This window comes from Chiloscyllium plagiosum, unplaced genomic scaffold (assembly GCF_037043375.1).
Source record: "Chiloscyllium plagiosum isolate Xiang-an unplaced genomic scaffold, Cpla_swu_hap1 HiC_scaffold_42, whole genome shotgun sequence".
NCBI classification, from domain to species: Eukaryota; Metazoa; Chordata; class Chondrichthyes; order Orectolobiformes; family Hemiscylliidae; genus Chiloscyllium; species Chiloscyllium plagiosum.
In genome coordinates this window covers 89863852-89890010 of record NW_028270180.1, presented here as the reverse complement: position 1 = coordinate 89890010, position 26159 = coordinate 89863852, and the positions used below count along the sequence as shown (strand labels likewise).

General features: G+C 43.0%; 1 long non-coding RNA gene across 1 annotated transcript in view; it reads left to right on the top strand.

Annotated features, from left to right (window-relative positions):
• LOC148137979 (uncharacterized) overlaps positions 1–26159 on the top strand; it is a 658828-nt gene that overhangs the window by 2291 nt on the left and 630378 nt on the right. The window contains exons 2-3 of the long non-coding RNA XR_015754090.1: positions 6085–6191; positions 14387–14465. This is a non-coding gene — a long non-coding RNA (uncharacterized LOC148137979). The remainder of the gene's footprint in view (positions 1–6084; positions 6192–14386; positions 14466–26159) is intronic.

The following is a 26159-nucleotide window of genomic DNA, read 5'->3' as shown; positions in this document are numbered from 1 at the left end:
GTCGAGGGGCGGTAGGAAGAGGTGTCCTCGAGTTGGGGTTTGGCTTCAGTGGTGTAGAGGTCAGTGCGCCAGACTATCACTGCACCCCCTTTATCTGCTGGCTTGATGGTGCGGTTGGGATTGGAGGGCTGCGCGTTGAGGGTGAGAGTTTGGATTGGGGGAGGGGGATAAACAGGTTGAGGCGGTTAATGTCCCGGTAGCAGTTGGAAATGAAGAGGTTGAGGGCAGGTAATAAGCCAGCGCGGGGTGTCCAAGTGGATGTAGTGTGTTGGAGGTGGGCGAAGGGTTCCTCGGAAGGTGGGTGGGAGTCCTGATTGTGAAAGTAAGCTCGGAGGTGGAGGCAGCAGAAGAAGGGTTCGACGTCACGGCGTGTATTAAATTCATTGATGCATGGACGGAGGGGGATGAAGGTGAGTCCTTTGCTGAGGACTGATCGTTCGTCCTCAGTGAGGGGAAGGTCTGGAGGGATGGTGGAAACTCGGCAGGGCTGGGAGCTGGGATCTGGTGTGGGTGTGGAGCTGGGAGTGGGGGCGGAGCCTGTAACTGGAGTGGGGGAATGGGGGTGGAGTCATGAGCAGGGTTCCACCCCCATTCCCCCCACGCTGACGTCATCATCCTTGGAAAAAGACTTCCACTGTCTACCTTTCTAATCCTCTGATCATCTTGTATGTCTCTATCAAATCCCCTCTAGCCTTATTCTTGCCAATGAGAAGAGTTTCAAGTCTCTCAGCCTTTCCTCACAAGACCTTCTCTCCACACCAGGCAATGTTCTGGTAAATCTTCTCTGTACCTTTTCCAATGTTTCCAGATCCTTCTGGAAATATGGGCACCAGAACTGAACACAATATTCCAAGTGTGGCTGCACCAGCGTTTTGTATAGTTGCAGTATGGTATTTCAACTTCGGAACTCAATCCCTCCATGAATGAAACCTAACAGCACTATCAACCTGGGTGGCAACTTTCAGGGATCGATGTACATGGACTCAAAGATCCCTCTGTCCACCATACTACCAAGAATCTTTCCATTGACCCAGTATTCAGCCTTCCTGTTATTCTTCTCAAAGTGCATCACCTCACATTTAGTTGCATTGAACTCTATTTACATAGAACATAGAACATAGAAGAATACAGCGCAGTACAGGCCCTTCGGCCCTCGATGTTGCGCCGATCCAAGCCCACCTAACCTACACTAGCCCACTATCCTCCATATGCCTATCCAATGCCCGCTTAAATGCCCATAATGAGGGAGAGTCCACCACTGCTCCTGGCAGGGCATTCCATGAACTCACGACTCGCTGAGTAAAGAACCTACCCCTAACATCTGTCCTATACCTACCCCCCCTTAATTTAAAGCTATGCCCCCTTGCCACCTCTCAGCCCAATTCTGCAGTTTATCCAAGTCCCCTTGCAACCTGTAACATTCTTCCACACTGTCCACTACTACACTGACTTTAGTGTCGTCTGCAAATATCCTAATCCATTCACCTATACCTGCAGTGGTCCCAAAACAGATCCTGGTGGCACGTTACTAGTAACTGGACTCCAGGCTGAATATTTTCCATCAACCACCACTCACTGCCTTCTTTCAGAAAGCAAGTTTCTAATCCAAACTGCTAAATCACCCTCAATTCTATGCCTCTGCATTTTCTCCAACAGCCGACCATGTGGAACCTTGTCAAAGGCTTTACTTTTGTCCATGTGTACCACGTCAAATGCCCTACCCTCATCTACATGCTTGGTTACCTTCTCAAAAAACTCAGAGGTTTGTGAGACATGACCTGCCCTTGACAACCAGCTCAGTCAGGGTAGCCTTGAGTTTATTAAGTGTATCCATGACAGTTTTCTTGAACAGTATGAAATGGAACTGACAAAGGAGCAATCTATCCAGCATCTGGCCCTGTGCAATGAGACAGGAATCAGTTAGGGATCCTCTTGAAAGAAATGATCACTGTATGGTTGAATTTAGAACAATATATGGAGAGTGTAAAGATAAAATCTAATACCTGGGTACACAGGGAACGACAATAGAATGAGGGAGAACCAGGATACAGTAGACTGGAAACAAAGATTTTATGGTGGGACAGTTGATGAGCAGTGGAAGATTTTCAAAGGCACTTTACAAAGTGCTCAGCAATGGTTTATTTCAGTGAAAAGGAAGGACTGTAAGAAAAGGCATACTCTGCGATGGGTATCTAAGGAAAGCGATCAAATTGAATGAGAAGGCATGCAAAGTGGCCAAAAACAGCCTGAAACTAAAACTGGGAAAACTTTAAAGGTCAACAGAAAGCCACAGAAGAGCTATCAAGAAACGTAAGATAGAACATGAGAAAAATAAACTAGCACAGACTATAAAGACAGATAGCAAAATTTTATATTGAATCAGAAAAGTGGCTAAAGTAAATGTTGGTCTTTTGTAAAATGAGAAGGAACATTTAATTATGGGATATCACAGTGGAGGAAACTAATATCTTGCCTATAATTAGCAAAGAGACAAACATAGGTGAGGATTTGGAAACTATCATTATTACGGAACAGCTAGTGTTGGACTGTTGGAGTTAATTGAGCTAATGACAGAAAAGTCTTCTGACCCTGATGGAATGCATCCCAGGGTACTAAAGGAGATGCCAGGAGAAATAGCAAATGCACTGACAGTAATTTTCCAAAATTCACTGGACTCTGTGGCAGTCCCAGCAGATTGGAAAGCAGCAAAAGTGATGCCATGTTTTTAAAAAGGAGGTGGACAAAAGGTGGGGAATTATACACAAGTGAGCTTATTCTCTGTAGTGGGAAAGATGCTTGGGTCTATTATCAAGGAAGAAATAGCAGGGAATCTTAATAGAAATTGTCTCATTGGACAGACAGAACATGGGTTCATGTAGGGCAGGTCATGCTTCACAAAACTTTTGGAATTCTATGAAGACATTTCGAGCAAGGTGGACAACGGGGACCCAGTGGATGCGGTGTACCTGGATTTCCAAAAGGCCTTCAACAAGGTGCTGTGCAAGAGGCTGTTGCATAATATAAAGGTGCATGGCGTTAGGAGTAGAGTATTAGCATGGATAGAAAATTGGTTGACTAACAGGAAGCAAAGTGTGGGGATAAATGAGTACTATTCTGGCTGGCAATCAGTGACTATTAGTGTGCCTCTAGGATCAGTGTTGGGATTGTGATTATTTAGAATTGATACAGATGATTTGGAGTTGGCGACCACATGTAGGGTGTCAAAGTTTGCATATGACACGAAGATGAGTAGCAGAACAAAGTGTGCGGAGGACTGTGAAACTTTGCAGAGGAACATAAATACATTGAGTGAGTGGGCAATGGTCTGGCATTTGGAATAGAATGTTCATAAATGTAAAGTCCTACTGTTTGGTTGGAGTAACATTAAAAAAGAGATTATTATTTGAGTTTTAAAAAGTTGCATCATTTGCTATGCAGGGGCACCTGAGTCACCTTCTGCATGAAGGTTGGTCACCAGGTACAACAATCAATTCAGAAAGCAAATTGAATTTTGGCCTTCATTGCTGAAGGGATTGTGTTTAAAAGCAGAGGTTATGTTCCAGTTGTATTGGGTGCTGGTGAGGCCACACCTGGAGTACTGCATGCAGTTTCTGTCTCCTCACTTGCTCAAGGATGTACCAGCACTAGAGGGGGTGCAGAGGACGTTAACTAGGTTGATTCCGGAGTTGAGGACATTGGCTTAACAGAGACTGAGTAGATAAGGATTATATTCATTGGAAATCAGAAGAATGGGAAACATATAAAATAATAAATGGAATGGATAAAACAGAAGTAGAGAGAATGTTTCCACTGGCAGATGAAGCCAGGACAAGAGGGCATCACCACAAGACTAGAGGCAGCAAATTTAGGACTGAATTGAGAAGGAACTTCTTGACCTCTATGGAATTCATTGCCCAGGGAAGTAGTTGATGCTAGTTCAGTAAACGTTTTTAAAGCTAAGGTATTTGAAATAAATAATTAATTAATTAAGGGATATGGTGAGAACGTTGGTAAATGGTTCTGCGCCCACGAAATGATCAGCCATGATCTTAATGAATGGCAGAGCAGGCTCAAAGGGCAGGACGGCCTTCTCCTGTTCCTAGTTCTTTTGTTGTTATATTTTACATTCCTCCCGCACTCTTGACTTTCAGGTGCTGGTGTTGGATTAGGATGGACAAAATTAAAACTCACAGAACACCAGGTTATAGTCCAACAGGTTTATTTGGAAGCACTCGCTTTGCAGCTTCTTCATCAGGTGGTTGTGTGATTTTTAACGTTGTGTCTCACTCTTGTAACTGATAAACAGCAACAAAAGCCACGAAGCAGTGCGCATGCTCCAGGCAACAATGGGCCCCTGGTGGTTGATGTCAGCGGAAGACCAATGGAAAGGCAGGGGCACAGCTGGAGGACCTGGCGGGGCATTTGGTCCTCCGACCAATCAGAGTAAATAAGGGACGGGACTAGACAATACCACGTGATCATCCTCACGGTGGGCGGGTGTGCGGGACGTGTGGATGGAGAGCTGTTGGTCAGGAAAGAAATAAACAGCAGGAAGTGGGAGGGAAATGGTGTTGGTATGGGCTGAGAGGTTTTACAAACATTTGGTGCACGTCGCAAGATACAAATTTGAAACTTACAGTCCCGTTTTTGCAGTAAACTGGAAAATAACCTCATCGTGTGATCGCCGCCATCTTTATTCGGGGCAAAGATTCATTGGACACGTGTGCGGCCACCAGCTTTGTCGGCGGCAAAGTTGAGCGTTGTGTATGTGCAGCTCTCCCTGGTAGAGAGTCATAGGCAGGATTTACACAGAGCACATTCAAACCCAGAGAAATTGATGGTTTTTTTTTCTGGATTTGTTTCTTCATCCATTTAAATGATTTGGATGTGAATAGAGCCGGTACGGTTCGTAAGTTTGCAGATGACACCAAAATTGGAGGTATTGTGGACAGTCATAAAGGTTGTCTCAGAATACAATGGGATATTGATCAGATGGGCCAATGGGCTGCGGAGTGGCAGATAGGGTTTAATTTAGATAAATGTGAGGTGCTGCATTTTAGAAAAGCAAATCAGAGCAGAACTCACACTGAATTGTAAGGTCTTGGAGTGTATTGCTGAACAAAGAGACCTTGGAATGCATGTTCACAGTTCCTTGAAAGTAGAGTCACAGGTAGATAGGATAGTGAAGAAATTGTTTGGGATTCTTCCCTTTGTTGGTCAGAGCATTGAATAAAGGAGCTGTACAGGACATTGGTTAGGCCACTTTTGGAATATTGTGTGCAATTCTGGTCTCCCTCTTATCAGAAAGAGGCACTGAAACATGGAAGGTTTGAGAATTGATTTTTTAAGGATGTTGCCAGGGTTGGAGGATTTGAGTTGCAGGGAGAGGCATAATAGGCTGGGGCCATTTTCCCTGGAGTGTCATAGGCTGAGGTGTGATGTTGAAGAGGTTTATAAAATCGTGAGGGGCATGGATAGCGTAAATAGACAAGGTGTTTACCCTGGGGTGGTGGAGCCCAGAAATAGAGAATATAGGTTTAGGGTGAGAGGGGAAAATTCAAAAGGAGCCTAAAGGGCAACCAAAATTGTAACATTTAAAAGGCATTTCAATAGGAAGGGTTCAGAGGGATGTCGGTCAAGTGCTGACAAATGGGAATAGTTTAGGTTAGAATATCTGGTTTGCATAGATGGGTTGGACTGAAGAGTCTGTTTTTGTGCTAGACATCTCTGACTGTGGGATCATAAAAGTGAACACTGCTCTGATTCACCTCTGGGCTCCTTGATGTCCACTTGTTCATTATCTAGCTTCCTCAGTCTGACATGTGTATTTTTGCCATGTTTAGTATTTTACTCCTACGTTCACAGATCTTTTTGTAAATGGATTGTCCACTGCTGCCCAACTCCTGACCGTATGCTGCTCCATTATCAGGTTATTTTTTCCACAATATCTTTGACAGTCAAGAATTTTTGCCAATAGTGAGTGGATTTTTCTTCCATTTCTGAGAGTCAAATTCTGCACTGTTTTCATTCCCTATAATTCATATTGCACTCCCAGAAACATGATGTGTATTTCTCCTTCCACAGATACCAGTGATCATTGCCAAAGTCGTGTTGCTTGTGGAGAGGGTGATGTTTGACTTCCTTGTACAGCTGCAGTTTGAATGGTGAAGGCGCTCCCACAACGTGGTTGGGTAAGAGACATTACAGATTATTCACTCAGCGATAGTGAAGAGTAGAAGATTTCTGTACAAATCAACATGTTTTAATTTCACAAAAATATTATTGAGAACTTTTGACATAAGGCCACAGCTGGAGAATATTATGTCCAGTGACCAAAACCATTGCCAAATAAGCAATTTTTCAGGAATGCCTTAAAGGAAGAAAGCAGATCTTAGAGGGTGGGAATTCCAGACCGTGTTGCCTTGGAATCTATAGAAACTGTCACACAGCTGAACTCAAAAATAAACACATCATTGGGAGTCTAAACTAAAATGAGTTATTGAGATATGAAAGGGTGTGTGTTGCAGGAATATAGGAATGATTGCAGCCAGGAATTAAGTCAAGGATGTGAAAGTAAATTGTTGTTGCTTATAAATGGGAGCCTTTTGATGGATCAGCAAGTTCTGGTACAAGTGAGCACTTGGGCGGTAGAGTTTTAAATATTCTGGAGATTATAGGGAGGGTGATTGTGGGATGCTGGCCAGGAGTGGGTTTAGATAATGAAATCTAGAGTTAACAAAATGAATGAATGAGAGTTTCAGTAAATGAGCTGAGACTGTGGTGAGGTCAGGTAATAGTGGTCTTGGAGTGGGACTGGGCTATCACCCTCACCTCACCTCTGGAATTCAGCTGTTTGTCAGTTTGTGAATCAAGTCTGCAACAAGATCAGGAACTGAGTGGCCCTGGCAGAACCCAAACTGGGTGTCACAGAAGGTTATTGCTGAGCAGCTGCGTGACAACACTGTTGATGACACCTTCCATCACTTCACTGCTGAGCGAGTGTCGACTGATGGAGGGAAATTGGCTGGGTTGGCTCTGTCCTGCGTTTTTGTGTTGAACATCCCTGGGAAATATTCCACAATGTCAGTAGGTGCCAGTGCTGGACTTGTCTTGGTGGGCAGCAAGTTCTGGAGCACAGCCATCAGTATTATTGCCACAATGTTGGTAGGGCTGACAGCCTTTACACGACTTCTCCATTTCTTGATCTGATTTGAAATAAGTTTTCAACCAAGTTGATTCACGTCTGTGATGTCAGGGATCAATGTAGAAGCCTCATCCACTTGGCACTGCTGGCTGAAGATTGCTGCAAATGCTGTTATCTTGTCTGTTGCATGGATGTGTGAGGCCCCTCCATCAGTAAGGGTGGGGATATCTGTGATGCTTCCTGCAGTGAGTTGTTTAATTGTCCATCACCATTCCTGACTAGGTGTGGCAGAACTGCAGAGCTCAGATCTGATCCATTGGTTGTTGGATCACATAGTTCTATTTGGTGTTGCTTGTGCTGTTTGGCATGTAGGTTGGGTAGCTTCACCAGGTTTGCACCACATTTTTAGGTATGCCTGGTATTGCTCTTGGCATGCCCTGCGGAACTCTCCATTGAACTAAGGTTGATCCCCTGGCTTGATGTTAATGGTTGAGTGGGGGTTATACCAGGCCATGAGATTTCAGATTGGGCTGGAGTACAGTTCTGCTGCTGTTTTGGCCCACAGTGAGACAGAAGATGCAGGGTAAAGAGGGCTGATTGTGTTGTTGTATTTTCCAGTGCATTGGTAGCTGTAATGTGGTCCATCCAGTTTCATTCCTTTGTTGAGACTGTCCAGTTATTAATACAATGAGTGATTTGATGGGCCACTGTCAGGAATGCAACTTTTAAAAAAAATGTTTTGTGATTTACACATGAAAGAAGTGAAACTATCGTGGTATTCGAACAGATGAAAGATTCAACAGACAATCAAGGTATTTTTCAATGGATAATTTCAGTTACATCACACTAAACTTTTGCTATAAATTCTGTGCCTTAGAATTGTGCCCTCCACAATCACCTGATGAAGGACCGTCGCTCCGATAGCTAGTGTGCTTCCAATTAAACCTGTCGTACTATAACCTGGTGTTGTGTGATTCTTAACTTAGAATATTACAGCACTACTAACAGGACTGCATGTAAACAGGCTCAGTCCAGTTAATCAATACATTCGGAAGGATTTCCTCCAAGTTTGATGACACAATATTCGTCAAAACCATCAACTTCAACTTGCAATGTTGTTATTAACAAAAACGTCAGGCTGGCACAAAGCTCCCCACCCCACTGCAATGTGGTAACCGGGCCCAGCTCAGGGATTGGAACTGAGACATTTGTGGACTGTGATCTCAAAGGAAGCGAGCAAACACAATTCTGACAGTTTAGTCCTCAAAGATGAGTAGCAAGGTTGAGACAAGGCAGGTGGTTTGCCTTCTTGCACGTAGCTTAATTACATTTCTTATTTACAATCGTGTTTTGCAAAGTATAAAGAACTATGCGTTTTTTTTTCATGGTTGGGGAGTTTTATCCGCGTTGAACACAGTTGCTGCCTCTCGCTCCCCAAGTCAAATCATAGGATCGATAACAAAACAATGAACTGCAGGTGCTGGAGATCTGAACCCCAGAAACAAAGTGCTGGAGAAACTCAGCAGTTCTGAGGGCATCGGTGAAGAGAAAAAATGTTACATTTCAATTTCAGTGACTCTTCGTCTGAATGGACAAATGGTCATGAGACTTGGAGCTTACAATGTTTTCCCCCTGAAAGATGCTGCAGGGCCTGCGGTTCTCCAGCACTGTGCTTTCTATATTGAACTTTAGTATTTTTCCGATCTGTTTGTAAATAATCTCCAAAAGTGAAAGGTTCATTGCAAACATGAGCATAGTTTCCACACTTGAGTTACACAAGCACGTCTCAGTTTAAAAACAAGATTTAACTCAAAGTAACATTCCATCTCAAAATTAGCCGAGTTACACCAGTAATAAAGCTCATCCACCCAATGAGGCACTTCAGTACAACATCCTGCAGTGTTGCACACAGCCACCTTTATCAAAGAATGATCACATGTCACAAAATTGAAGGCCAAGAGCATGTCTCTTTACAGGAGCTGAAGTCAAACTCAATTTTTGGAAACATTTTTATTAAACCTGATTGAACATTTAAACCTCAGAGCATAATCTTTGCTTTTTTAAACAAAGTGTGTGGGAAACATCCCACATCTTGCTCAAGGTTCAGTTCGGCCTGACACATAGAGCGAAAGGTCAAGCAAACATCACACTTTCCATTCACTTTTACAAAGGGCTGACATCACATTTCTTCAGGATTTATAGTATTTTATAAATTGTTTGTAAAATCATTTGTCACATTAAAGAACTGGACAATAAATGTCATTGTATACAATAAGAGTGAAGCCTGTGACAGCAGATTTAGCTTCGGAGGGCAGTTTATGCGCTTTCTAAATTCTGGGAGCACTTTGGGAGACTGCTTCCAGATGGTGATAGTGAGTATATCTGGAATGCACTGTTTAGATTTGGGAATCCATGGAAAATAATCTGTGGTTTCACTAATACTTGGCTTGTGTTGTTGGTGTACAGTAAGCAATTCATAAAGTTACTTATGTATTGTTGTTGACTACCTGAATGGTATTCAAATCTGCCAGATTGCCTTCAATAGTGTGAATGCATCTATTGTAAATATTTGGAATATTCCAGAACTGCCCAGTGCTTGGCAAATTCAGGGGGAACAAAAAAATCACTGAGTAATTTGAAATTAAGAATCCAAGAGGACTTAACCACTGAAGTATACAATTCAAATAGTTAAATGGAGTGCTCACATTTAAAATACCTCTTATCCATAGGAATAGAGGGACTGACAGAATTGGGATCAAATTCCTGGCTCGGGAGTGTGAAATGTGCTTTGATAAAGTCACCGCATTTACCAACAATACTTTGGCAAGCTCAGAAATTTTAAAAAACAATACGAGCTTCATCGCTACTCCAGTCGGGTCCCAAGCTCTGTGAAAAATATAGCAATGTTCAGGTTTATTGCAGACACTCCGAAACAGATGTTTCTTCTACAGATCCTGCAAGTTTCCCCAATGAGCATAGTCCATTCAAATGATGTTGCCAACTTTGGCCAACTCATTTCTTTCCGAGCCTCTATAACCTGAAGAGTGACCAGAAGCAATTACTCCACATATGTGGGAACATTACCGACGAAGATTTTTTCCTTCAGAAATTACTTCCATATTTTCAGTGCCCAGAACAGATAAAAATCTTGTTATCTTTTATAGAGCAACCTTTTCTTGCTTAATAATCACGCTGCCTAAATTTTAAACATGAACACTTCTTAATAGTTGACTAGATACTAACGAAATATTTTGTGCCAAACAATTCACATGATACATAGTTATTCAGATAATAAAACAAGTTTGTTCATTGAAGAACCCAGAGGAAAAGGTCATGAAATAATGTGAGTTTGATATACCTCAATCATCATTGCAAGTGCATTCTCTGCATCAATTCACCTTTTCCTCCTCGAAGTATTCAACTTCTTGAATAATTGAGAGAATGAAGTCACAGTTGTACAATACAAAATCAGACCCTTCAGTCCAACTTGCCCATGCTGACCAGATGTCCAAAATTAATCTAATCCCATTTGTCAGCATTTGTTTCATATCCATCTTAAACCCTTTCTACTGATTATCAGTTTATTTTACTTTATCAGCACTTGAAATACTGACTTTTCTTCTCCCAACATTGGTTAAAGAAATTATAAGTTCATTCATCCAAGTTAATTTTGTAATCTTTCACAAAGAAACAAGTGAGAACAACATATAGCTGAGTGCAAAACAAAATACTGCAGCTGCGCGATATCTGGGAACATTCTAAAGGTGAGGCACTGATACTGCACAAGTTTGTCAGCACGGTTTCAATTACTGACAATAATTTAGTCATGTCTTAGCCTTCACACAGTTAAGGTAAATGTGAGATATCTGAATTTCATGAATTGGTTTGTGTTGCACTTTGTGACGATTAAACCAAGAATAATTTTGATCAAAGGAAAAAGTGATGACCAAAGAAGCTGGACATCAGACTCGAAAAGTGCCATGCTGGAAAAGCACAGCAAGTCAGGCAGCATCCGAGAAGCAGGAGAGTTGATGTTTCGGGCATAAGCCCTTCATCAGGAATCACAGGCTTCAGAAAAATAACTGACATAGACTTATACCAATATATATGTAGAAGGGTCAGAGCATGTTACTATCAGATTAGAGACTAATTTCAGATTTGGTACCATTCATGCAACATTTCAGAATGATATTTACATATGTACCTAAAAGAGAAGTTGTCTAATATTACAAGCTCCAGAATGATTATACGATTAAACCTGGAAATAAAGCTGGTGAACAAGAATGGCAAAGTGAAGTCCCATCAGTATCGCCTTGGGCAGTGTCAAATAAGAATTTGACAACAGAGTTGTCACTTTGGTGTAACCTGCAGTCTGGCCAAATTGCAGCAAAAATCTGTTCAATTTTATCTGCAAACTATTGAATGCAAAATCCTCCTTGCACAATAATGAGGCAGCATTTTGGGATGTCATTTTTAAAATATATTATTTTCAATGTTACTCACAATTAAGAGTGATCACTTGGTGCTGTCTACCTAACACAGTACGCAAAGGAATTAACAAAAAAAAAACATTATAACCCAAATTCAGAGTCACTAATTCATTGCTATTGCATGGGTCCAGCATTTATAAGTAATTATTTTTTAAAAATAAATACAGATACATTTACTAACTATATTGGAGTACAGTCAAGTTTCTTACTGAACAGTGACAGGATTGGACAGAGTCTGCATGGATTTAAGAGAGGGGAATCATACTTAGCAAATCTACTGAAAGAACCTACAGAGTCGAATATTAAAGAAAGAAATTGCAGGACATTTAGAAAAGCTTATCATTAAACATGGTAGACGGGGTTTTGTGAAAGAGAAACTATATTTGACAAATTTGCGACAATTCATTGAGGAGATAACAAGCAGGGCTGATAAAGGGCAATCCAATTATGTTCTATATTTGGATTTTAAAAATGTAAATGATAAGGTGCTACATAAAAGGTAATTGAACAATTTAGGAGCTCATGGTATCAGGGTAATGTATTAGCATGGACTGAGGATTGGTTTACCACACTGGCTGTTGCTGAGTCCTCACTTGGAGTGCTGTATACAGTGTTAGCTCCCATATTTAATAAAGGATAAACCAACATCGGAGACCATTCAGAAAAGATTCACTTAGCTGCTTTGAGGACGAAAGGGTTGACCTATCAAGAATAGATGAGCAGGGGTGATCTTATGGAAACAAGATTCTGAGGAGCTTGACAGGGTAGATGTTGACTAGATCTTCTAGCACCAGTGAAGTCTCAAACCAGGGGACATTACATAAGGGAACATTCATTTTAGAAAAAGTCAAGATTTTTTTCTCTCAGTGAATGGCTAGAATTTTCTCGCCCAAACAATTGTGAAAATTAAATGTGGGAGGGGAATGGTTCAGTTACTCTTCGGAGGGTTGTTCTGGCTTGTTGGGCTGAAGGGCCTGTTCCACACAGTAGGGAATCTATGATTCTATCTCAAATTATTTTAAAAGAGGGCAAATACATTTTTGAAATATTGAGCAGTTGAGGGCTATGCGGATCAAGCATAAAAGAGGTGTTGAGGTCTGGGGGCCAAGCCATGATTTGATAGAATGGGGGAACAAGCAGAAGGCGATGAATGCCCTACTCCTGCTCCGATTCCTTGAGGCTCCATTTCATGTATTTTTTGTTTCTAAAGAAGAGCGTGATACAATGTGCTAAAGATCTCAGATGTGAAAATGGGGTGTTTATGTACTGATTCAGATGGCATTGATTCACCAATCATAGCTATACAGCCATGAGTAGGAAGGCAATTCCCTCCATGAATAAAGGAAATCTACTGCAGAGCTCACACAAAGGGAATTCTTCCCCTCAGTAAACTCTCCCATCACATTACCCAACATATCAGCAAAAGCAGGACGCACTGCGCATGTTCTCGCCAACAAAGCGACTCCGGGTCATTGATGTCAGCACCGGACCAATGAAAGGACGGAGGGCGGAGCTGGATGACCGAGCGGGATGTTGGTCCTCCAACCAATCAAAGTGAATGAAGGGCGGGGCTAAACTAAACCATGTGATCACTCGCGCGCGGCGCAGAGTCGCTGCAATGAATGTTCGGGAAGCTATGGAGAGAAAGGATACGGTAAGGAAAGAAATGAACAGTCTGTCCCATTTAGAACGGTGATAATGCCACTCAACACAATGGAGGTTTTTCTCAACTTTAAGCCAAGACTTGTGTCTCCAAAAGGAATGTGTGATGGTCGCTCGTACCGATACTGTCATGGACAGATGTATCTGCAGCTGGTCAATTCATAACAATGAGATCAAGTATCTTTTACACTCTTGTTGGTTCCCTCACCACCCGCTGCAGACTCAGTTGAGCAGCTATGTCCTTTAGGACCTGACCAGCTCAGTCAGTAATTCTGTTGCAGAGCTCGTCTTGATTATGGACATTGAAATCCTGTACCCAGAGTACGTTTGACACCATTTTACTTCCTCAGTGCTTCCTCCAAATGTTGTTCATCATGAAGGAGAACTGATCCATCAGCCAAGGGAGGACGGGACATGGTAATCAGCAGGAGCCATGAGACTTCTTGGTCTCCGAAGCCAATGCTGTATACTCCCAGGGCAAATCCTCCCTGTCTGTACGCCACTGTGCCACCACCTCTGCCTGGTCTGTCCTGCCGGTGGGACAGGACATATCCAGAGATTTCAGGAGAAAGTGAAGACTGCAGATGCTGGAGATCAGAGTCAACAGTCTGGTGCTGGTCAAGCACAGCAGGACAGGGTGATGAAGGGCTTAGGCTCGAAACGTCGATTCTCCTGCTCCTCGGATGCTGCCTGACTGTTGTGCTTTTCCAGAACCACACTCTCGATCTAGGGATGGTGATGGTGGTGTCTGGTCATTGTTTGTAAGGGATGATTCCGTGAGTATGACTATGTCAGGCTGTTCCTTGACTAGTCTGCAAGACAGCTCTCCACATTTTGGCACCAAAAGCCATATGTTAGTGAGGAGGACGTTGCACCATTGAGAGGGCTGATTCTGTGGTTGTAATTTCTGGTGCCTTGTTAGTTGCGAACTGGTCCATCCAGTTTCATTCCTGTGTTGAGACTTTGCAGTGATTAATACAGTGAGTAGCTGGCTGGGCCGCTGTCAGGTTGGCAGGATTTTTTTCACCATTGACAATGGTTTCATGGAGATCAGGAGATTCCTAATACGTTGTTTTTTTCTTGAATGCAGATTCCACCATCTGCCAAGATGGGATTCGAACCAGGACTTCAGTCATTTGTTTTAATATTCTGGATAAAAGCTACATCAGGTTTGTTCACTCATTTTAAATATCACTAACCTTAGTTTTGTTCCTTTGTAAAACACTGTCCATTATCCTGACTCCTCCATCCTCCCCGCCAACAACGAGTGAGGAGCACATGGAGTTTCTCTGACACTAAGACTGAGATAATCCGATCTGCTGCTTCTCTCCCTCCCGCTAGCCCACTGAGCCAAACTGCCTCAATTGGTGTTCCTGGTTTTTGACCTAAACCTATATCTTTCTCCAGTCTCTTGTAAAGATTTATCAGAGCTCACCTTGACCCTTTACCCTAATCTCGGTAAACTCACTTTCCAACTCTCTTTCCTCCGCTGCCGCCTCATCACCCCCCCCCCCCCCCCCCCCCCTCGCCAATTCATAGATATTGTTCCTTGTTCTGTCTGTTGGTCTTTTCTGGTTATGTCCTTCTCTCCCATTCTGTGAAAAATTAATATTTGACCTCACCGTTGTTGGAAAATCCTGCTCCATCTCTACTCTCCCTTTCCTTTCTGAATTCTTTGCATTTGGTGTCCCTCAACGATCTATCCTTGGTCTCTCCTGTATCTCACGTACATCGTGCCAGGAGGTGATATCATCCAAAAACACTGTATTAGGTTTGACATGTACACTGACGATGCCCAGCTCTCCCTCCCCATCATCCCTCTCCATTACTCCACTGTTACTCAGTTATCAAACTGCTTATCATATTCCCACTACTTGATTAGCTGCAATTTCCTCCAATGAAACATTGTCACGGTTAAACCCATTGCCTTACCTTTACCTTTCTGCTGAGCCCCTCCCTCTCACTGGGAACTCTCTGAGGCAGAACGACACTCTTCACAATATTGCTGTTATATCTGACCCCAAGATGACCTTCTGATCAGACATCCACACAATCAAAACAGCAGGAATTCCAATCTCTTAAACGTTGCTTTTCTCCACCTCACCCCAGCTCCATTGCTACTGCAACCCCGCGTCTGTGTCGCCTTAAACTTGAATCCAAAACAGAACCCTTGATTCTGTGACTCAGAATCTGGTTTTAGACTCCCCTCTCAGTATTTACCCTCAGACACATCCTCTCAGTATTTATCCTGTCAAACCCCTTAAGAATCCCATCTGTCTCAATGAGATCACCTCTCTTTCTCCAAAATCCAGTGAGTAGAGTCCCAACCTTTTCAGCCGTTATTTAAAAGATAATCCCTCCAAACCAGGGATCATCTCATTGAATCTTCCCTGAAATGCCTCCAATAAAGTGACACATTTCCTAATCTAAAGGGACCAAAACTGCTCTCATTACTGCAGATATGGTGGTCGCACCAGCACTTCCACACGGTACTCTCAGGTATATACTCCAAACCCGAGTACTGAGAACCTTTGAAACAAAATATTCGATTCCCCTTCCTCATTCCCTGTTGTAATTGTGTGGTAGCTTTCTGTGTTTCCTGAACAATTACCCCTGGTCCCTTTGTGGTACAACTTTCTACAGTTTCCACCATTTAAATAGTACTTTGTTCTTTTATTATCTCCACCAAAATGAGCAACTTCCCATTTTCCCAAGTTACACCCCATCTGGCAACTTGTTGCTCCCTTCTCCTGAGCATCTCTCTCTTTTCATAATCCTCTTAGACCTTTACAGTTATGCCTTTTCTAGGAGATATCCCCCCTTCCCATTCTTCCAAACATTTACTGGGAGCACTGGGCAGTGGGAAGCAGGCAGAGTTGCTATCTTTTTAGGGATACGCTTTGGAGTGATTGGGAGGTTCTTCCTACCCATTGGTCAGGATGGAGACAACTTTCCCATCGTTAGCCTTTCACACCCATGTCTTATTGATGAGGCAGAGCGGCAGCACGGAATAAAAGAAAAGAAAGTAATTCTTGTTCCCCATATCTCACTGACGCTTGGATCATTTTCTCCAACGTGTCAAAGAACAGCTGTGTTCAGTCACATGAGATCTCAAGTTGGAATCTCCTAGAAACCCACAGATTTCCCCCTGAGTTGACTGCTGATGTCCTCAAGGGTAATATGTACAGTCATCCTGGGCCACGAGGAGGGAATGGTGTGGGTTTCTAACTTGAAGTGGTAGTGACAGATTTTATAAACTTGTATTACAGGATATTACAGGTGGATATTCAGATGGTAATCTCAGTAAATATTCTGCCAAACTCTGATTGAATTACTCAGTATATCAGGACCTGGATATTCGCATTGTGTGAGTGGGTATTGTGTTCCAGATCAATCCCATTTGCTGCTTAAAAATTCTCCTTTGAATCATCGCATTCTCTCAAAAGGTCTCCCCAAACCTTCAATGTGTCATGTAATCCTTTTATGGTGACCTGATGAGTGTAAGGTTTATTATTCAAATGTGTAATCTTTGTACAAGGATGTCTCAGAGAGGGAGCAGAATATTCTTAAAGGGGAGAATAACCATCTTGAGGGGAGGCTGTTGTTTATTGGTATCAATGACATAGGAAGAGAAGAGTTCACATTGTTGGATCACTGGAATCTCTTGTGGGGTGGAATTGACTTCCATCAGAAGGATGGATTGTACTGGCACTGGAAGGGAACAGTTGCTAGTGCTATTCAGGAGGCATTAAACCAGTGAAGGAATGTGGGTAAACCCAGAGAGAGAGTGAGGGAAGAGCTAAGCCTGACACTGGTAGTAAAGAGTCAACCACATTGCTGTGGGCCTGGAGTCACATGTAGGCCAGACCAGGTAAGTATGGCAGATTCCTTCCCTGAAGGATTTTAGCGAATCTGATGAGTTTTTTTTTGCAATAATCAACAATGGATTCATGGTCTTTAACAGATTCTTAATTCCAAATTTTTATTGAATCCCGTGACGGGATCCAAACCCTGGGCCCCACAACGTTATCTGGGTGTCCGGATTATTCATCTAGTGATAATCTAACTAGGCCATTTGGCAGGGTGAGTGACTGAGGTATCCGTGGGGCAGCACATCAGCACCAAAGATCCCATGGTCTCTGCGGAAGATAGAAAGGGCTGGGGAGGGAGATATATCCCTGGTGGTGGGGTTTGACTGTAACTAGCGGACATAGCAGAGATTAATGGCGATTAGTGGGTGGCAGGTTAGGACCAGGGGATTATATTCTTATTGTGGTTGGAGGGGTGCGGGGGGGAGGCGGAGGTACAGGAAGTGGAGGATATGCGTTGGAGTGCATTGTTGATCAAGTGGGAGGGAAATGCGGTCCTTGAAAGAGGAAACCTTTCTGGGATGTCCTGGAGTGGAATTGCTTCTCCTGGGAGCAGATATGACAGAGGCGGAGGAATTGGGAGGACAGAATCACGGTTGTACAGGAGTATACTCGAGGGTAATCAGGAGTGCAAAAGGGGGGCATGACATATCTCTAGGAAATAGTTTAAGGAGAATCCAAAGAGATTCTACAAATACATTAAGGATAAAATAATAACCAGACACAGAATAGGACCCCTTAAAGATCAACAAGGCCATCTATGGAACAACAGGAGGTGGGAGAAATACTATGCTATTTTATTCTAGAGAGTTTGGAGAAATAAATAGTGATAACTTGAAAAGTGTTTATATTACAGAGGAGGAAGTACTGGATGTCTTAAACAGTAGCAAGGTGGATAAATCCCTGGGACCTGATCAGGTGTATCCCAGAAATTTGTGGAAAGCTAGGAAGGTGATGGCAGTGCCCCTCCCTGAGGTATTTATATCATTGTTTGTGACAGGTGAGGTGCTGGAAGATGGGTGCCATTATTTTAAAAAGGTGGTAAGGAAAGGCCAGGGAACTAGACAACAGTCAGCCTAACATCAGTGGTAGGTAAGTTGTTGGAAGGGATTCTGAGGGATAGGATTTACATGTATTTGGAAAGACGAGGATTGATGAGGGATAGTTAACGTGGCTTTGTGTGTGGGAAATTCTCTCTCTCTAACTTGATTGAGTTTTTTTGAAGATGTGACAAAGATGACTGATGAAGGCAGACTGTGGACGTTGTCTATATGGACACTGAATGATGTTCCACAAAGCAGACTGGTTAGCAAGGTTAGGTAACATGAAATGTTGGGAGAACTAGCCATTTGGATACAAAACTGGCTTGAAGGTAGGAGGCAGAGGGTGGTGATGGAGGGTTGCTTTGCGAACTGGAGGCCTGTGAGCAGCATTGTCCTGCAGGAATGGATATTGGTTCCTTAAATAAATGACTTGGATGTGAATCTATGAGATATGGTCAGAAGGTTTACAGAAGACACCAAAATTGGAGGTGTAGTGGACAATGAAGAAGTGGACAAGTTCAGAATGCAACAGTATCTTGACCAGATGGGCCATTGGAGCGAGGAATGGCAGACTGGGTTCAATTTAGACAAATGTAAGCTGTTGGATTTTGGAAAGGCAAATCAGAGCAGGACTTATACACTTAATGGTAAAGTCCTTGGGAATGTTGCTGAACATAGAGACCATGGAGTGCAGGTTCATTGTTCCTTGAAAGTAGAGTCGCAGGTAGGCAGACTAGTGAAGGTGGGGTTTGGTATGCTTATATTTATTGGTCAATGCATTGAGTACAGAAGCTGGGACGTCAAATTGTAGTTGGACAGGACATTGATTAAGCCATTTCAGGAATTCTGTTTTAAGTTCGAAATTCCCTGTTCTGGAAAGGATGTTGTGAATCTTGAAAGAGTTCAGACAAGATTTACAAAGACTTTGCTAGGGTTCGAGTATTTGGGCTACAGGGAGAGGCTGAATAGGCCTGGGTTAATTTCCCTGGAGAGTCAAAGACTGAGAGGTGACTTCATGGAGATTTATAAAATCATGAAGGGCATGGATAAGGTGAACAGCCAGGGTCTTTTCCCCCCAGTTAGGTGGTTTCAAAACAAGATCACATGGGCTTAAGTTGAGAGGGCAAAGATTAAAAACGGATCTAAGGGGCAAAGCTTTCAAGCTGTGTGTGGTGTATGTGTGGAATGAGCTGCCAGATGAAATAGTGGAAGCCGATACAATTACAACATTTGAAAGGCATCCGATTGGGTACATGAATAGGAAGAGTTTCCAATGATACAGACCAATAGCTGGCAAATGGGGCTCCATTTGTTGAGGATTCCTATTTGGCATGGACAAATTGGACCAAACGTCTGTTTCTGTGCTGTACATCTCTATGACACTAATAAATGAAAATAAGATGTGTTCCTCTTTTGTGGAGAGCTAGCAGAAGCACAGATAATTGTCCTTGGAGCTGAGAAGGTTAAGCAGTGATTTTGACCAGGTGCAAATTTGTGTCTAGGATATCTAATCTGCAGAGAGAGTGGAATTGTTAACAATGTCACAATTTTAGTAACTATTTTCAGGTAATTGGCAAATAATATGTGAACATGTGAACATTATTTTATTCAGTCAGGTCTGAGCATCTGGAACAGTCTGAATGGCAGCTGGACACAGACTCGGCAGTTATTCATAAACAGATTTGGAATTTTACTTTTCAGGGGAAGATTTGGGGGGCTGTGGGCAAATGGGAAGGGAATTGGGACAAATGTGCAGCATCTCCAGAGGGAGAGAGTACAGTCCCAACGGGCTGAATAGCCCCCAGCCCCTGTGCTCTGTGATACTGCCCCATTCACTGTGAATGATGAACCTCATCCCATGGCAGATAGAGGGAGGATCCCACCACTCACCTCACAATGGGTCTCTTCTGATTGATGTCAGCGCAGGCCAATAGGGGGCAGAGAGCAGGACGAGAGGACCATGTCGTACCAGTTTGTCTTCCAACCAATCGGAGTGAATGAGGGCATCCTCAAGGCTGGAACGAAAGAAAGGTACATATCGCAGAGATTTGTGAAAATGGAGGACATGAGATAGGGAACGTTCTGTGGCTGGTGAGGAATTATATAAATAAGGAAGAGTTGTGAGGCTGGATGAAGTGACAGTGATCGGGAGAGTTGAGGATGGAGGAATTTAGAGTTAGTGAGGATTAGAGTCATAATGTTATACAGCAAGGAAACGGGCCCTGTGGTCCAACCAGTCTATGCCAACCATAATTCCAAACTGAATTAATTGTACCTGCCTCCGCTTAGTCCACATCCATCCAAATATTTTCTAATTATGTACTAATCTGAATGTCTTTTAAATATTGTAATTGTATTCACAGCTACCACTTCCTCTGGAAGTGCATTTCACACGTATACATTTAAAAAAAAAAATCCTAATGTCTTTTCTGAAATCTCTCATTTCTTCTCAAAATGAATGCACCCGAGATTTGAATCCCCTTCTCCCTCGTCCATTCACCTTATCTACACTCTTTCTGATTTTATAAACCTCCAATAAGGTCACCCCTCAACCTTGTGCACGCCAGTGAAGAAATTCCAGCCTATCCAGTTTCTCCTTAGAACACAATCCCTCCATTCATGGCAACATGCAGGTAAATCTCTCCTGAACCTGCTCCAATTTAATAATATCCTTCCTATAACAGCGCAACCAGAACTGGACAGAGTATTCCAGAATAGGCCTCCCCAACGTTCTGTACATCCTCAACATAACGTCCCAACTCCTGTACTCAAAGGTCTGAACAATGAAGGTAAGTGTGCTACGCACCTTAACCACCCTGTCTACATGTAACACACACTTCAAAGACATGAACCCCTTGGTCTCTTTGTTCCCATATCACTAATCAAGGCCGTACTTTTATTGAGTGTAAGTCCTACCCTCGTTTGTTTTATCAGGATGTTATATTTTGCATTTATTCCAATCCAAAAAAATTTTGAGTATAAAGGCAGTAGGAGTATAATTAAGAGGGAAATCAGGAGGCAAAAAAGGAACGTGAGATAGCTTTGGCGAATAGGGTTAAGGATAATCCGAAGGGCTTTTGTAAATATATGAGGAACAAAAGGCTAACTAGGGAGAAAATAGAGACCCTCAAAGATCAGCAAGGCAGCCATTGTGTGGAGCTGCAGGCGATGGCCGAGATAGGGAAACAAGTATTTTGCATCAGTGTTTACTGTGAAGAAGTAAATGGGAGATATAGAATGTTGGGAAATAAGTGGTGACATCTTGAAAAATGTCCATATTACAGAGGAGGAGGAGGTGCTCAATGAGTGGCTCAGGAGCTGGTGCAGGGGAAAAGGATTCACGTTTTGTGGATCGTTGTGATCTCCTCTGGAGTAGAGTTGACCTGCATACGAAGGATGGATTGTACCTGAATTGGAAGGTGTCTAATATCCAGACAGGGAGACTTGCTGGTGATACTCGGGAGGCATTAAACCAGTGAGGGAGTGGGTGTAAACCCAAGAAGATAGTGAGGAAAGAGATATGTCTGAGGCTGGTACAGTTCAGAAGTCAAATAGTCAAGGCAGGCAAGGGCAAGGCACAGAATGAAGTCGGACTGAGCAGTTGAACTGCATTTACTTCAATAGAAGAGGCCTGACAGGGAAGGCAGAGGAGCTCAGGGTATGGTTTTGAACATGGCACTGGGATATTATAGTAATTAAGAGGCGTCACTCAGGGATGGATAGGCCTGGCAGCTTAATGTTCCAGGGTATAGATGCTATAGGAAGAATAGAAAGGGGGACAAGAGAGGAGGGGGAGTGGCATTTTTGATTCGAGATAGCATTATGTTTTTTCTTAGGGAGGATATTCCTGGGAGTACGCCCAGTGAAGTTATTTAGGTGGAACTGGAAAATAAGAAAGGGATGATCATCTTATTAGGGGTTTTTGCATGAATTTCGTCTGGTCCCTCTGGTTTCCTCCCACAGTCCAAAGATGTGCAGGTTGGGTGGATTGTCCAGGCTGAATTGCCCATAATGTTCAGGGATGTGTACGTTGAGTAGCCCTGGGAAATGCAATGTTACAGCGGGAGGTTAAGAGGCTCTCAGGGTCAGTATCAATGTGATAGGCTGAATGACCTGTTTCCACACTGTTGGGATTCTCTGATAATTCTACTATTTTTAAAATAGTTATAGAAAATAATATATCAGATCTAAACATTAAGGTTCTGAATTGGACAAAGGCCAATTTTGATGGCACAAGGCAAGGACTTTCATCTGGCCCCTCAAGCCTGCTCTGCCATTCAACAAGATCAGGGCTGAGCTTCTCATGGCCTCAGCTCCACATTCCTGCTCTCTCACCATAACCCTTAATTCTTTTCCTGTTCACAAATCTACATTTTGCCTTAAAGGCATGCAAGTTGATAACGTCAAATGCTGCACTCAGCAGGGAATCCCACAGATTCACAACCCTTTAGCTGAAGAAGCTCCTCCTGAGCTCATTCCTAATTCTGATCCCCCTTATTTTGAGGTAATGCTCTGTTGTTTGACCTGCCCCCAGTGGAAATAGCCTCCCTGCTTCTATCTTATCTACTCGCGTCATAATTTTATTGTTTCCTATCCAAACTCTCATTCTTCTAAATTACAATGACAAGAGAACCAGTTTTCTCAATCTCTCCACATACGCCAACCCTCTCAACTCCCAACTCAAATAGTGAACCTCCTCTGTACTCCCTCCAGTGCCAGTACATCCTTGCTAATGTAAGGGGACCAAACCTGTACACAGTACCCCAGGTGTGGCCTCACCAGCAGCATAACCATCCCCCTCACATGGAAGGATAATATTCCCTTCACTGTCTTAATTACCTGCTGGAGCTGCAAACCAACTTCCTGTGATTCATGCAGAAGGACACCCAGCTCCCTCCGCACAGCAGCATGCTGCAAGTTTTCACCATTTCATCATCAGTTTGCTGTTAGTCTGACCAAAATGGATGACCTCTCATTTGCCAACATTGTCCTCCATCTGCCAGACCCTTACCCACTCACACAACCTATCTGTATCCCTGTCCAGACTGACAGTGGCCTCTGCAGACATTGCTTTACCTCATCTTCGTATCAAATGTGAACTCTGACACCGTACACTTAGTCCTCAATTCCAAAACATTTGTGTGAATTGCAAATAATAGACAATTTCTACCCAGATATCTCACCACTACTTCCTTGAGAGGTTCAAGCATTTTCTCCACTACAGAAGTTAAGCTAACGGATCCTTTTTGAAAAATAGTGGCACCACATTTGCAGCTTCCAGTCTGTCAAAACCATCCCAGAATCCAACAAATGTTAGTGAATTATTACGAGTTGTATTAGCTATTCCACCCGCCATCTTTTTTTTTCCCTGGGATGCATTCCATCAGGGCCAGGAGACCCATGTATCTTGAGGCTGTTATCTTTCCCAACATTACCTCTTTACTGAGAATGATTGCTTCTGTATCCTCATCTGCCATTGCCTCCATAGGCCTGCGACGATGAGAGTACATAGACAGTATTTTCCTGGTAAAGCCAAGGCTGATAGGTGTAGAGAATGCTGCCTGTCGAGAGAAATTGAGAGCCTGGTCAAGAAAATGAAGGAGGGATATGGCAGGTACAGACAGCTGGGTTTGAGTGACTCCCTAGAGGAGTGTAGGGGCAGTTGGAGTATACTTGAGGTAAACCACGAGGGCAAAAAGGGGACATGAGATAGCTTTAGGAAATAGGTTTAAGGAGAATCCAAAGTGATTGTACAAATACACTAAGGACAAACGAGTAACCAGACAGAGAATAGGTACCCGCAAAAATCATCAAGGCTGCCTGTGGAACCGCAGGAGGTGGGAGAGATTCTATATGAGATTCTTTTACTGAAAGAGGATGTGGCAGCTAGAGTGTTTGGAGAAATAAATAGTGATAACGTGATAAGTGTCCATATTACAGAGGAGGGGGTACTGGATGTCTTAAACGGTACCAAGGTGGAATCATCCCTGGGACCTGCTCAAGTGTAACCCAGAACTTTGTGGGAATCTAGGGAAGTGTTTGCTGGACCCCTCACTGAGATATTTGTGTCATTGATAGTCACAGGTGAGGTGCTGGAAGCTGGGCACAATTATTTGAGAAAGGTAGGAAGGAAAGGCCAGGGAACAATAGACCAGTGAGCCTGAAATCAGTGGCAGAGAAGTTGTTCAATGTGATTCTCAGGGACATGATTTACATGTAATTGGAAAGGCAGGAAGTGATGAGGGACAGGCAGCATGGCTTTGTACATGGAAGTCACTAACTTGGACTCCGGGAAGACACAAGGTTCTACATAACAGACTGGTTAGCAAGTTTGAGACTGTAGAATACAGGGAGGACTAGCTATTTAGATACAGAATTGTCTAGAAGGTCATGGAGATGTATAACATGGAAACAGACCCTTCAGTCCGTACCGTCCATGCCCACAACTTACCCAACCCAACAACTGTGTGAGAAATATGCTGTCAGGATGGGTGCTGGGTCCACTGCTTTTTGTCATGTATATCAATGATTTCTATGTGAATATATGAGGTATGGTTAGGATGTTTACACTAGACACCAAAATTGGAGGTGTAATGGGCAGTGAAGAAGGTTACCTCAGTACAATGGGACTTCAATCAAATGGGCTAAGGAGGGGCAGATGGGTTTAATTTCGATAAATATGAGGTTCTGCATTTTGGAAAAGCAAATTAGACCAGGGCTTGTACACTTAATGAGGAGGTCCTGGGGAGTGTTGCTGAACAAAGAGACCTTGGAATGCAGGTTCACACTTCCTTGAAAGTGGAATCTTAGGTAGGCTAGTGAACGTGTTGTGTATTGAGTATAGGAGTTGCAACATTATTTTGGGGCTGTACAGGGCATTGATTCAGCTACTTCTCGAATTCTGCTTTCACTCCTGGTCTCCCCGCTATAGGAATGATGTTGTGAAACTTGAAAGGATTCAGAAAACATGCACAAAGATGTTGCCAGGATTGAGAGTTTGAGATATAGGGAGAGCTGAATTGGCTGGGGGTGTTTTCCCTGGGCATCGGATGCTGAGAGGTGACCTCAGTGGTTGATACACTCGTGAGGGAGATGGTTAGGGTGAACAGCCAGGGCCTTTTTCCCAAGTTAGGTGGGTCCAAAACCAGAGAGCACAGGCTTAAGGTGTGAGGGAAAAGATTTAAAAGGGATGTGAGGGGCAATGTTTTCGAGCTGAACATGGTATGTGTACGGAATGAGCTGCCAGAGAAAGTGTGGAGGCTGGTATAATTGCAACATTTAAAAGGCATCTGATTGGATATGTGATCAGGCAAGTTGGAGAAGGATATGAGCCAAGTCCTGGCAAATGGGATGAGATTAATTTAGGATATCTGGTGGGCATGGACAAGTTGGACCAAGGGGTCTGTTTCTGTGCTGTACATTTCTATGACACTAATAAATTAAAATTAAGATCGGTTTCTCTTTTATGGAGAGTTAGCAGAAGGTCAGAAAATTTTCCTTGGAGCTGAGAAGGTTAAGCAGTGATTTCAACGAGGAGCAGAATTGTTTCCAGGAAATTTAATTTACAGAGAGACAGCATGAGAAATTATTAACATTGTCACAATTTTAATGAACTACTTTCAGGTAACTGGCAAATAATACAGGGTAAAAACGTGAAGATTATTTTACTCAGTAAGTTCTGAGCATCTGGAACAGTTTGATTCACAGCTGGATGCAGATTCAGTTGTTATTGTCAAAACAAATTTGCAATTTTCCGTTTTAAAGGAAGGATTTGTAGGGCTATGTCCAAATGGAAGGTGAGTTGGGACTGACTGGCATCATCTCCAGAGGGAGAGTGTACAGCCCCATTGGGCTGAATAGTCCCCAGCCCCTGTGCTCTGAGATACTATCCCTTTCACTGTGAATGATGAAGCTCATCACAAGGCAGAGCCATAGACACGTACAGCATGAA